This window comes from Grus americana, chromosome 4 (genome assembly GCF_028858705.1).
Source record: "Grus americana isolate bGruAme1 chromosome 4, bGruAme1.mat, whole genome shotgun sequence".
In the NCBI taxonomy this organism is placed as follows: domain Eukaryota; kingdom Metazoa; phylum Chordata; class Aves; order Gruiformes; family Gruidae; genus Grus; species Grus americana.
In genome coordinates this window covers 55679295-55691438 of record NC_072855.1, presented here as the reverse complement: position 1 = coordinate 55691438, position 12144 = coordinate 55679295, and the positions used below count along the sequence as shown (strand labels likewise).

Below are 12144 nucleotides of genomic sequence, written 5' to 3'. Positions count from 1 at the left end.
GGGCTTTCTTTTCATCTTCACATGGGCATGTCAAGTGCCATGTGATGCACATAGACGTAACTTGACTTGTTATCTGCTCCACAAGTGCTCCACAAGTAGCCTGAAACAGAGGTAGAGCTCGGCATAAAAAGAAAGGTCTGTTTTTTAAAATAAGAAAGAAAATTTAACTAGATTGTTAAATGTTACCTTGTCTTTAAAAAGCGAGCAAATGCAAACCTCTTGGGAAACGCCAAATGTGAGAAGCTGTGTAGGAATGCAGCTTGGAGCCACCTTCCTTCCCAACTTGTACAACTACTAAGGCAAAGCCAGCTCGGAGTTGAGTATCACCAATTACTCAGGGGAAATACCCTCGTTTCAGAATGGCCCTTTGCTCACTGGAGCAAACTCAACGCTGATGCGAGCACAGGCAACTCTACCAAAAACATCTGCTCTTGACGCAAGTGCTTAAGCCAAAATGTGCCACTGGTTCCTTACGTGACGGAAGCGCCACGTGCTAGTTACTGAGCAGAGGCCAGGTGGTGCCTCTGGGCTTTCCTGCCCGTGCGCCGAGACAAACTGCGAGCAGGGGCGAGCAGGGGGCAGCTCAGAGGTGCCAGGAGTCCTGCGGAGCCAAGCAAAACTGCGGCAAGGACGCAGAGCCCGTAGGCATGACGTGGGGCAGCGCTCTCAAAAAGCCAGGTGTTCTCTCCAGCTTGCAAAGGGTGCGATTCTGTGACTTAGGAAGAAATATTTCCATCTGAGCTCCTGCAGTGACGGTGCTCGTTACTCTCGGCTGTGCCTAAGTGGCGTTACGAGGAGCTCCTCGCACAACCTGCCCTGTGCCTGCCTTTTTTTTTTTCTCCTCTGAGGGGGGAAAGTTTGGTGCTTGACTTTTTTGGTGATACCATTGTGAAATTCTTCCCAAAGAAATCGTCAGCGTGCTTTGCTAAGACTTTCTAAAAAAATATAGATTAATTGTGATAATTAAATTTCCCTCTGAGTGATTTCTTTGATAAATGGGTCTAGTTAGGACTTTCAATTAAGCACCAGGCCCTGCTGTGAAGTCAGACTGAGCTTCATGTTGCAGGCATTTATTGCCTCATTTACACAGAGACAATCTGAATTGTTTTACATTACGCTGTTTTCTTTATCTGTCTTTTTTTACACAGGTATTAGAATTCCTATTAACCCTTCTATCAGGGAGCCAATTAAAAAGGTATGGTCAAACAATTTTTAATTATTTTGTTATGGTTTAAATAAGCCTCCTAGAATCACGGTACTTGAAATCTTCCTCTTGTCCACACTGCAGTCCTTCACCGCATAAACTTACTTGTTTGTTATTGTGCAGATTCTCGCAGACTCCAAGTTGGTGATAAAAGAATATGAAAATAATATAAAGTGGGGAAGAAAAGACACTGACCGCAAAGACAGCATCTTGATGAATGGTGGTAATATGCAACAATTCTGGGAGCAGCAGCTTTTATGTTTTTGCGTTGTCCGAAATTGTGAGTAAATGGTAACTACTGCTTGGAGAATTCATTTATCAGGGGTGCACTTCACCTTTAAGGATGCTATGTTTTAAAGTTATATCCATGCACTCGAACATGGTCGCATAGCCATTTTGAGTGTGGATTGAAGTATTTAAGATACAAAATTTCTACCTTTTGTTATGAAATTGGGACTATTTGCTTGTTTTTCTAGTCACTGGTATCGATGGTTACAGAAAAATATCCATGTGACTGTCAATCACTGTTGTTAACCATGAGGAAGGAGAGGTCCACTGATTTAATAAAAAATGCAAAACTCATCCAAAAGAGGATCTTTTTAAAAATACAAAATCTGCATCTAGACGCCAGAATTCACTGTCACTGATAACAGAGAAGAAAAAGTCTACTAGACTTAAAAAATGGTTTTAAATTTTCATGAGTTCTCTGTAAAGCCATCCACAGTTACGCTAGCTAAGATGAAATTGTAAGGTTTACCAACTGATGTGCTTTGAGATATAAATCACAAACTCATTGTCTGACATTAGGGAAAACCACATTTTTCTCTCCTTCCACACTACCCAACAAAAACATTTCTATTTCCTTTATACTATGTAGTATGTTTGAATCTATGTAACAAGAGTATATAAATTTCTGATTATACTTTTGAGCTTGATTTTGATGCAACCAATGAAATTGATATGCTTCCCAAATGAGAGTTAGTCAGAGGCGTACTTTAATTCATATTAAACTGAATCTTTTCCGGGAGGCGGGGGGATTTCAAGGGAATCTCTGCCATGTAAAGAAATCATGCTGTCTGTCCATATATGAATCTAAGCAGTCAGACCTCAGATTGCCTGTACAGAGCAAGACATATTAAATGAGTTGTGACTACTGAGAGTTTGAATAATTGACGGAAATTTCAATGCAATTAATGTAAAGCAAAGGACACGAACTCATTGCTGAGAAATTAGGGTTTGTGGATTATCGAGGTATGACAGTAAATCCAAATGTCAGCCCCCCTCTTTTTTCTCCAGCATAAAACAGCAAACCCCATGCTCCTAATGCAGATTTGTTATGCTCTGGCATATCTAATTTCTTAAACTGGTAAGACAAAGATGACTGATACCAAATAATATAAGTGTACATTTTTAAAATCCAAATGCTATTTTAAATGTAAGCTAAAATGAGAACACTGCATGGTTAATATTTATCTCGCATCCTTTCTCTTTGAGGCACATCTTGTCATATAGGACTATGCTGTTAAAGTGGTTCATGGGAATGATGGGCATGACTCCTTTGGCTAATGGGAGCTGTGTGCATGGAACAATTTAGCTGTTAGTGCTCTGAGGAGAAGAGAACTTGAATAGCAGGGGCTTGGAGAGCAAAATAAAAAGAAAGCTGCTAAGGGCATTTGAAAATACACTCGCTATTCTTTTTCTTCCTAAGATTTGCTGCAGTAAACAACTGCTTCAAGATTCCTCTTTAAATAAGTGACATGAAATGGAAAAGAGCATGACTTTGTATCAACAGCCATTCAAAATGTACCCGGGGTCTCAAACTAACCTTGGGGGTAGGAAAAGCTTGCGGGGGGGGGGGTGTGCTGCCGGGGTGGTTGTTCAGGTTGGTTTCTTTCTTTGCTGGCCAGTGGTTTAAAGAAATTATCCCTAGTGGGAGCATTCTGACCCAAATATCAGGGATGCTGCATTTCGTATGGGGAGTGTATTTAGGCCTGGATTTTAAAAATACAACTGTCTAAAATTAGGTTGCCAAATCCATGTAAAGCGCTAAAGAAATGGCCTGGTTTTCAAAAGAATCAAATATCCATGGACTCTGGGTCAGGGTCCTGACCCGGCAAAGCAGATGAATATTCTCCCCAACCCCCCACCCCCAGGCAAGGCGATTGCTCATGCATCTGAGGCTGAAGTGCTTAAGTGCTCCCTTAGGTAGGGGTTAGAGAACTTAAACATGGGCGTAGAATCGACTGAGCCCATCCACTCTGTTAGATCTTGGCCGGAGGGAGGTTTTTTCATTTGATTGTTTTTTTACCACTTTGCTTCCATAGATTTTTCCAGCCAAGCCATATGCAGCAAAGTGCTTTTAAACACATTGCAAGCCTTGGTCCCCAACCTTGCCAGGACAATTTCCCTTGGGGAGCAGGCTGCAAATACACAAATAGTTGTGGGGCTGCGTACAACTACTAAACTCAGGGCAAATGTATACCACATGGGAGAGCGGCCTTTTTTAAAGGCTAAGCTATCAGCAAGCTCTTCCTGATGATTAGTCAGGACCAGAAGAACCTGGGATATTAAAAAAAACCCAAAGAGCATTATACATCACACAGCCCTTTCCTAAATGTTAGGATGCAGATTGTTAGTGGGTTAAAAGATGGCTTAAGGTACAGGATGGGGACACATAAACCCTGAGTCCAAGCCCTGCTTCCACCAAAAGGTTTACATATGACCCTGGGCAAGCCACTGACTATTCACTTCTAAATCCATAAAAGGGCAATATACTTTTCTGCCTTTGGAGTAAAGGGAGACTAAATTCCATTAGTGATTGTGAGGTCCTCAGATATTAAATTCTTAAGTGCTTAGATACATCAGTAGAGGAATTTTCCAAAGAGACATTATTGAATAGATCTGTGCATGCTTTTTGGTAATATTCGTCATAATGTGTTGTTGTATATCTTTATTCCTGATATTTTATTTATTACAAAGTATTAAAGGTTGGGTTTCCTTATGGGGGTGGATTGACTTGGAGGAGTTCCACAGGGAAGGAAAATGTTTTCCATGTTATAAGACTAATAACATAACGGGAAAAAGAAAAAGCTTATGTTGCCATTTGATTGAGACAATAAATAAATGCCTTCGCTTTGGCCGATAGTATACCACCTAACTACTATGTTCTTATGCCTGTTCAATCTTATTAACTGCCTTGCTTTTCACTTATTGTGTTTTCTTCTACTTCTAGAACCAATGTACTAAATGTTGCATAAAAAACCCCAACCAAACAAAAAAACCCCAAGCAAACCTTGCAAAAAACATTCATGCCAGAACAAATATGATTCCGTACTTCCTGAATTGAATGTCACTGTGGGATGGTTCCCATGACATCAACAAAAATGCCATATTACTGTCTAATTGTCAAGTCCTGCCTAAGTCTGCCCATTAGTAACAGTAATGAGGACAGAAAAGGAGCCAGGTTACAGATACCAGGGTCAGCTTAAAGCTGAGGAGAGACGGGCATATGACAGGAAAAAGGGTTTAAAAGAGTGACTTTGGGGAAACAGGCTGTTTTGCATACTTAAACCAAGGCTATATCTAAACATTACGCTTAAGTTCTCACAGAAATAGTTTTTGCTGTATTTTCTGTTTTCTCATACGTCTGTGTTCTTTCAGGCATGTAACTTTTGGTCGTATTTTGGCAATCAACATAAACCTGATGATCCTCCTAAGCCTTAGTTCAGAGTAGTTGACAGAGGCTGCATTTCTCTAAGGTCTTTAGTAATTTGGGTTCTCTCTCTCAGGATGAAACCTTCCCTGGACTGCTGGCTTTGCAGGGGATGAGTACCAATGAGCAAAGCATTCTCGCTGAGGATGAGCCTGACTTTACAATCCAGTATCTCATGTTACAGCTGTCTGCTGCACCACACTTTCTGTCCCATTACTCACCCTGGCTTCTCTTACGCTCATTGACAGTTCTTTCCTGTGGTCTTCTTTTGGGGGCTTTTTGTCTTTTATTAAGAATCCCTTTGGGAAACTAAATTCAACATGTGGTACTATATCTAGCTTTTACAGAGGTGATAATCGTATGTTTATATTTTAATAATATATTATATACAATGTATATAATATACATATATGTTCTGTAACACAATAGAACGTCTTCATTTTCCTAATCACTATTCTGAAAGTGTTTTGGGAGCTTTCAGATTAAAACAAACGCTGAAGAAAACGCAGGGCTCTACTATCACCCTAAGCACGGCTCAGACTAAAACTTCAACTTTCTGCGTTTTTCATACAGTTGCTTTATATCCCATTTGATACTTGTCCTACTCATCCAATACTTTGATACAGAATCTGTAACGCTGCACTCTGCTTTATTACTCCCAGTAATTCCTTTCTGTCTGCTCTTGGCTGGTACTGTAAACCACACCGGCTGAGGTTCTGTGTTGTATTGGTATTGCTAAGGTACTTTAACTCACTTTTGCGTAATTTGGATTCCGAGCTGATCCCAAAGATTGCTCACTTTATGAGTTATATCAGCCTAAAGAGAGTTCTATGGATAACTCTGCAATTCAGAGCCAGAGAGAATCCTCTTTGAGTGTTTTGCAATACAGCTATATCCCCTTTTCTCTCTAGCAAGCACTGGGCATTGTTGGAGGTTGATCAGAGCAGGCAGTAGAATCAAATATGCTTTAAACCCATTTTGCTAATAAAACTGAACCCAAGTTATCACAGAATAATAACAACTCATGACATATCCCTGTCGATCTGCAAAGGCCTTACCAAAAAATGGTCACAGCCCCTGTGTTACTTAAAGCAAGAGATGCTCAATTTACAGATTAGGAAACTAAGGCAAAGACTCTGTTTACTACTGGCTACGAAAATAGCTGAGGATTAGGCTTTTAAAGTAGTTTTCTACCAAGTACAAAGGGCAAGAGGTGAGGTCTAAGGATCTTCAAATGTCTGTTTTTTTTCTTCCTCCTGCTGTTTATAGCCCTTCTGTTCTATTTTTCAGAAGGAAACAAAAGCCCATAAACTTTTGCCTTCTTTCCCCCCTGCCCTTTTCTGGAAGAAAATGACATGAAGCTAAAAGGTTGCAAGGTTGCCCCTGGATCTGCTCTACACTGCTTGACAAAAAAAGAAAAAAAAAGGGGGGGAGGATTTTGATTAAAGGCATTTTGGCCAACATTTAGAATGGAACACACAACACTGCTCTTCTGTTTCTGCCCTTTGCTCAGTTACCAACAAGACCCAAGCCACATTCATGCAATTTGCTCAGCCCACAGCTTGAAATCAATGAGGTCTATGCAAGAAGAGAGCACCTGCCGCAGGCTGCTACTGTTTTTATTTATTGCCTGTATTATTAGACCACGCAGGACCCCTAACAACAAATATTGTCTGAAGCACTGTGTAAACATCGAGCAAAATGATGGCCCTGTCCCAAAGTGATTACGAACTAAATAGAGGACAAGAGACCACAGACGGATACAAACAGACAGAGGGAGAATAAAGGAAATGAGAATGCTCAGTGTGGCTGACGGCAGTATTACCTCACTAGCAGTCTAAAGGTTATCAAAGCTTTTGTAGACGTCATGGCAAAGGAGAGCTTTAAGGAGATTCTAGAAAGCCACCAACATAAATCTGAGGGTGTTTATGCAGGGTACCCTCCAAGTGTGAGAGAGACCACGGAGGAGAAAAGGAGAAAGGGCATGCTTTGAGATGAACACAAGGGGATCATAACTCTCAACAAAAGGAGAAGGTCCATTTGAAGGTTTTAACAGTGTTTAAATGTTGCAGCTGCCTGCATCCCTGCCTGCCTTTAACAGTGACCCCTTTTTTTGCTCCTGACCAATCCTGTTCACTCACATCCTGCTCTAAAAAGGCATATGAGGACCAAGCACAGCAGAGCTGGAAGTCTGCTCAGGCAGGGCAGTTACTGGAGATGCTCTGTTCCCTGTTCCTGCCTCCTGACAATGAGAGATGATAGGTAGGGTCCCAGGGGGCCTTGAAAATGAAGATAGGCAGCTTATGTTGATGCGAGATAGGGGAGGGGGGAGGTAGCGCAGGGATGCCAAGAGAGGAGTGACATGTTCAAAGAGACAGGCTAGGAAAATGATCTTTGAAACAACAGCAGCCGCATGCAGTATGATTAGGGCAAAGGCAAGCCTGCATGTGTCAAGGCCAGAGAAAAGGACGTTGCAGCAACTGAGCTGTTAAATAATGAGAACTTAGGCAAGAATTTTAGCTGCATGGAAGAGCAGGGGAAGATGCATCTTAAAAGCTGGAAGATTTAAGAATTGGGGGTGGAGTGGTATAAGCAGCTGAAAGACTGAGGTTTTACCTGTGTGTAACAGAGGTCAGAGCTGATGCTCCAATACAGTCATGAGTGACAGATAGCTTGGTATGCTGTCCACAAGGAAAACAAGGTGGGTAGAGGGCCTGGGGCACAGAGAATAGTAGCAAGCAAGAAGTCGAGGCATTTTCTTCCTCTTATCTTCTGTTCCGCTCTTCCCTCTGCAGCTATTTAATACAGGCAGCTATAGAGTAGCTGCCTAGGATAAGCCAACATTTCAGCAAAGAAATTAAGTGCAGTCCCACTAATAATTCTTTTCTTGTGTGGTTCCTGTTCAATATACCCATGAGGTTGTGTCTCTCATCAAACTCAGAAAATACGAATCCTTTCCTTCACGCTCAGTAATAAACTACACAGACCTTGTGCAGTTTTCTGCTGTATTCCTAGAATAAGATTACCAGCAAGATTAAGGCCTCTGGTTGTGAGAAGGGAGATTTCACTGGATTAAATGTTATCCAGTCTACTTCTGAAACAGAGGATAAAAAAGAAAGAACAATGAATTATATTACTGAAAATATCACAGACCGTGGTAGTGGTGAAAAGGATAATGAAAGACCGAAAATTTAAATTATATACAGAAATAAAAATCAACAGGGTCAAGTACCGCAGGGCCTACAGTTCTCATTTATTGCCAGAAGAGGGCACTCGTGGCTTTTTTTTTTTATGACTTGAGAGATTTAAATCAAGATTTCCCTTGGTAGCATTTCCCAGGCATAAATCAAGCACAAATGAATAACCTTTGATTTATCATTCCTAATGGAGATGTACATCATATTGGCGTGTCATCACATTTCAACATTGGCCATTATGATGCCAATCATATAGTAATTTTCTTCCGTGTCATAATCAGCGATGAAGATGTACATTTCCATTCAGTACAATTAGATTTTCATGTTTCTTAATGGTAGCTGCGGGCATTAGGCAGAATACCTGCTTTTGCTGCCTCTAACTCTTTTGTGCTCATATTTTTCTGAAATTGTGTCCAAACCATTACCCAATCACCACTTTCCTGTAGTTAAACGCCACCTCTGCTCATATGGGAGAAGGTGAGAGAAAGATTTAAACTATTATTCCAAGCTGCAGAGGAACAGGCATCCAAGTCCTAGGCAAATACACGCTGTTGGAAAATACCTGACCTTAGCTATTTGAGACCTCTTTCGTATGCTTCATTAAATCAGTTTTGTGCTTGTCACTAGCTACCTAACCCACAGCACAAACCACAATGAAGGTGCCTGGCTGGGCCTGACGTCCAACTGGCCGAGCTTAGTGATGCTGTTGTTAGGAATAACCACCCAGAGAAAAACCAAGCTACTGCTGGTGGTAATGAAATTCTTCTGGGAGCAGAGGGCTTCTGGATGGATGGATCAGCGGTCTTACTGGCATCTAGAACAACTCCTGGCTCTTCTACGTAGCTGCTGTTCAGGGCCAGCATATCATGGGTCCGTACAAGCTAAACAAGTGAAACACAAGTAGCAACGTTTTCAAAAGCACCTGAGCGTGTCTGAAAAATCCCATCATACATCTAGAGTGGATATTTTGGTGGTCAAACACTTCCTTTCCTAAAAGGATGCCTTAGTTTTTTTGGCGCCTTTGTTCCCTGTCCAGCTGGACAGGTGATGCTTGCTCACCGGGGTGCCAGCAAGGCAAATGGGTACACTAGGACTGAAGGACGGGGAAACAGAGCAACGTAACCAGAGCCTTGCCACTAAACCCTGAACTCCGCAAGCTTACAAAACGAGCAAGCAAAGCACAACCCGACCCATAGGGAAGGAAGGACTGCGTGCCTTCAGAGCCAAGCGATCCCCGGGACCGCCAGCGCCTGAGAGCGGCTCCCCGGGCGCCGTGCCCCCACCACGGAGCCTCGGCGGGAGGGTGACACCAGGGCCAGCCACCGCGGCCGCGCTCGGGTCAGCGGCATCCCCGGGTAAGCGCACGACGCGCGGCTTAAATGTCACTTGCCGCCTTCTCCTGTTTCAGGCCGCAAGCGAAGGGGTCACCAGCCTCAAGGGAAACCTCACCGGGGAGCGCCCCGTTAGCCGCCGCAGCTGGGCGGGCGGAGAAGATGGCTCCCGCGGGGGGCGCGGGGGGAAGAGCCCGCCGGCTGCAGGGGCACTGCGGCAGGCGGGCGGGCGGCAGGGGGCGAGCGCTCCCCGCGGCGCAGCCGGTAGGGGCGGGGGTGAGGTGCCCCGGGAGACGCCCCGCCGCCATCCCCGCCTGCGGTATCTCCGTGTGAATGCGAGAGGACGGGCCGCCGCCGGCTCTCAACGCCGCCTTCCTCCTCCCATCGGAAGCGCCCCCGCTCTCCCCGACCCTGCGGGAAAGAGCGTTCGCCGCCGCCGGACCTGCCCAGGGCGGAGGGGCCAGCGCCCCGCCCGAGGGATGAGCCCCCGGAGCCGCCAGCGAGCCCGTACCGACAGAAACGGCGCCCGGGGGCGGGAGCGACCGCGGGGACTGGCGGCGACGGCGCGCCCTCTAGCGGTCATTCGTGTCGCCGCGCCGCGAGAGCCCCGCCGCCGCCTCAGGCCGTGCCGCGGGCAGGGCCCCCCGGCGGGCCCAGGCCCTGTGTCGGGGTTTGGCGGGAGCGGGGCCGGGCGGCGGCGGCGGCGGCGGCCGCAGGCCGTTCTCAGAGACCTGAGGGAGAAAACCTCAACAAGGGCGGGCTGAAAAGCAGGTTTGGGTCGGTAAAACAAACACACCCGCAGCAGCGAAGGGTACTTTTTCTGTTGCGTTTCTCCTCAAAATGAAAGCCTTACCACAGGTGCTTCAGCTCTGAGGTTTTACCATATTAACGGGCCTACGCAAAAGAGGAATACCATGACGAACCTAACCGTTGCACCCTGGGTGGGTTGTCTGGTCCCTCTGGTACGTAAGGCTTGTTCTTTCTCGGAACGGGCAAGGGCAAACCGTTTTCCGTGATCGGCCTCAGTCAGCAGCGCATCTCGCCTCTAAACGGGGGCTGCGGAAAGACCAAGCGGCCCTTTCCAGTGCTCACGAAAGCCAGTCCTTCGCCACCATGAGGGCAACCCCGTGTTTCCAGGGGGCACTCGGCACGTGCAGCGTGGGGACGACGGCAGTGCTGCCTTCGGACCAGGAGCAACAGTGTTCTTCTAAACATACAGAACATTAATTCCCGTCAAAGAAACAAGTTTGCAGCTTAGCAAGACAAAACGTGAGTTTTCTGCTTGATCTGGGAAAAAAAACTTCCCAATTACGTTACCAGCAAGCCTGGTGGTTTTACCTATTTATAAAGTCAGAGAACTGCTTTATTCCCATGTGCAGCAGAACTAAGCTGTAAACTCAGGGTGAACCAAAAAGTTACTGGTTTGCACCTGAATTTAAATTTCTGTTTTTAAATATATCTGTTGTTGTTGATATGGCAAATGGCTTGACCTTTTCTACCTCTCTGTGCATAAGCTGCGAAGGCTTGTTGTGTGCCCTCTCGCAGCGGGCAGACCAAGGCATCCCGGCTGTAAATCCATTTACCTGAGTCGGATGGCCTCAGGAATTGATATGGCCCTTTTAACTGCCCGTGTGCCGTGGCTGGCTGCAGAGTCACATTTGACCTGTTGGCTGATGAAAGAAGCTTCCTTCAGTGAACTTGAAAATGTGCTCAGGTTCCAAATGAATCAAGGTAATGTCTAAAAAGTCTGATGGCAATCCCAATTCTTTTCCTGGTAAAACACGTTCTACAAAACTAGGACGCATCATGACAGTAAACAGAAACCAGAAAATGTACTGAGCAACCAAAAACCCAGTCCTCATTGGGGATGTTAGGCAATTAATTATTTAAAGATAAAAATTGGGAAGAAATAAAACCTACCTTTTTGTCAAAGAACAGAGAGCAAACACGAATTACTGCTGTCTGCATAACACCATGTTGGTTCCCGTTTTGAAGATGGAACCTTTTTCTGCTTGTACTAGGGTGAGTTAGGGATAACTCAACTGAAATTAGTAGTCACAACAGTGCAGAAGCAGACTGAGAAAAATTAGGTTCTTTCAGTGCCTACTTGATAGGAAATGTGTTACTAATGAATGGCAGTAGCTGCAAATGTCACTCTCAGCTTCCTATTTTCACTTTCAAATTTGTCAGTAGTGTCTTGATTAAAATTGTACAGTTCTGTAGCTGAGGCTTGGATTAAATTAAAATTATTAGGATTAGAAATGGTTCAAAACCAGAACCTCAGATCTGATCCTCTTTGAATTTCTATGGGAAGGAGTTTGGATTCAAATCCCCAGATGTGAACCCGCATGCACGGTTTAATTCTGGGTCAGTAGGAGCCTAAATTCCTGGTCTGGTTTTGTGTGGGTGTTAATCCTGCAAGAGCATTTGATTGTGGGATTTTATGGGTTTTATGAATGATTGAAAGTGAGAGAAAGGAGGCATTTTGTGACTGTTGATGAGACTAGCTTCCTATTCACAGAGTATGAAGGAACAAAAGACAGTTATTACACTAGTTTTTATAAATCGTTGGGAATACAAGACGTGGGAGGAAAAGTGCCAAAGATCATTCAGATGACTAGAGGTTCAGAACAAAGGCCATTTCTATATAGTGTCAGCACAATGGATCTTCATTTTTGGTTAGGTTTTAGGCATTATTAT

The 12144-nt window shown here is 44.4% G+C and overlaps 1 protein-coding gene and 1 long non-coding RNA gene across 3 annotated transcripts in view; one reads left to right on the top strand and one right to left on the bottom strand.

The window, feature by feature from the left end:
• CXXC4 (CXXC finger protein 4) overlaps positions 1-4345 on the top strand; it is a 123699-nt gene extending 119354 nt beyond the window's left edge. For both annotated transcript variants that reach the window (XR_008576937.1, XR_008576935.1), the window contains 2 exons: positions 1149-1195; positions 1328-4345. The gene's annotated coding sequence lies outside the window, so the exon portion shown is untranslated. The remainder of the gene's footprint in view (positions 1-1148; positions 1196-1327) is intronic.
• The window catches only part of LOC129205974 (uncharacterized), a 68986-nt gene that overhangs the window by 17052 nt on the left and 39790 nt on the right, over positions 1-12144 (bottom strand). The gene's annotated exons all lie outside the window — the stretch shown is intronic.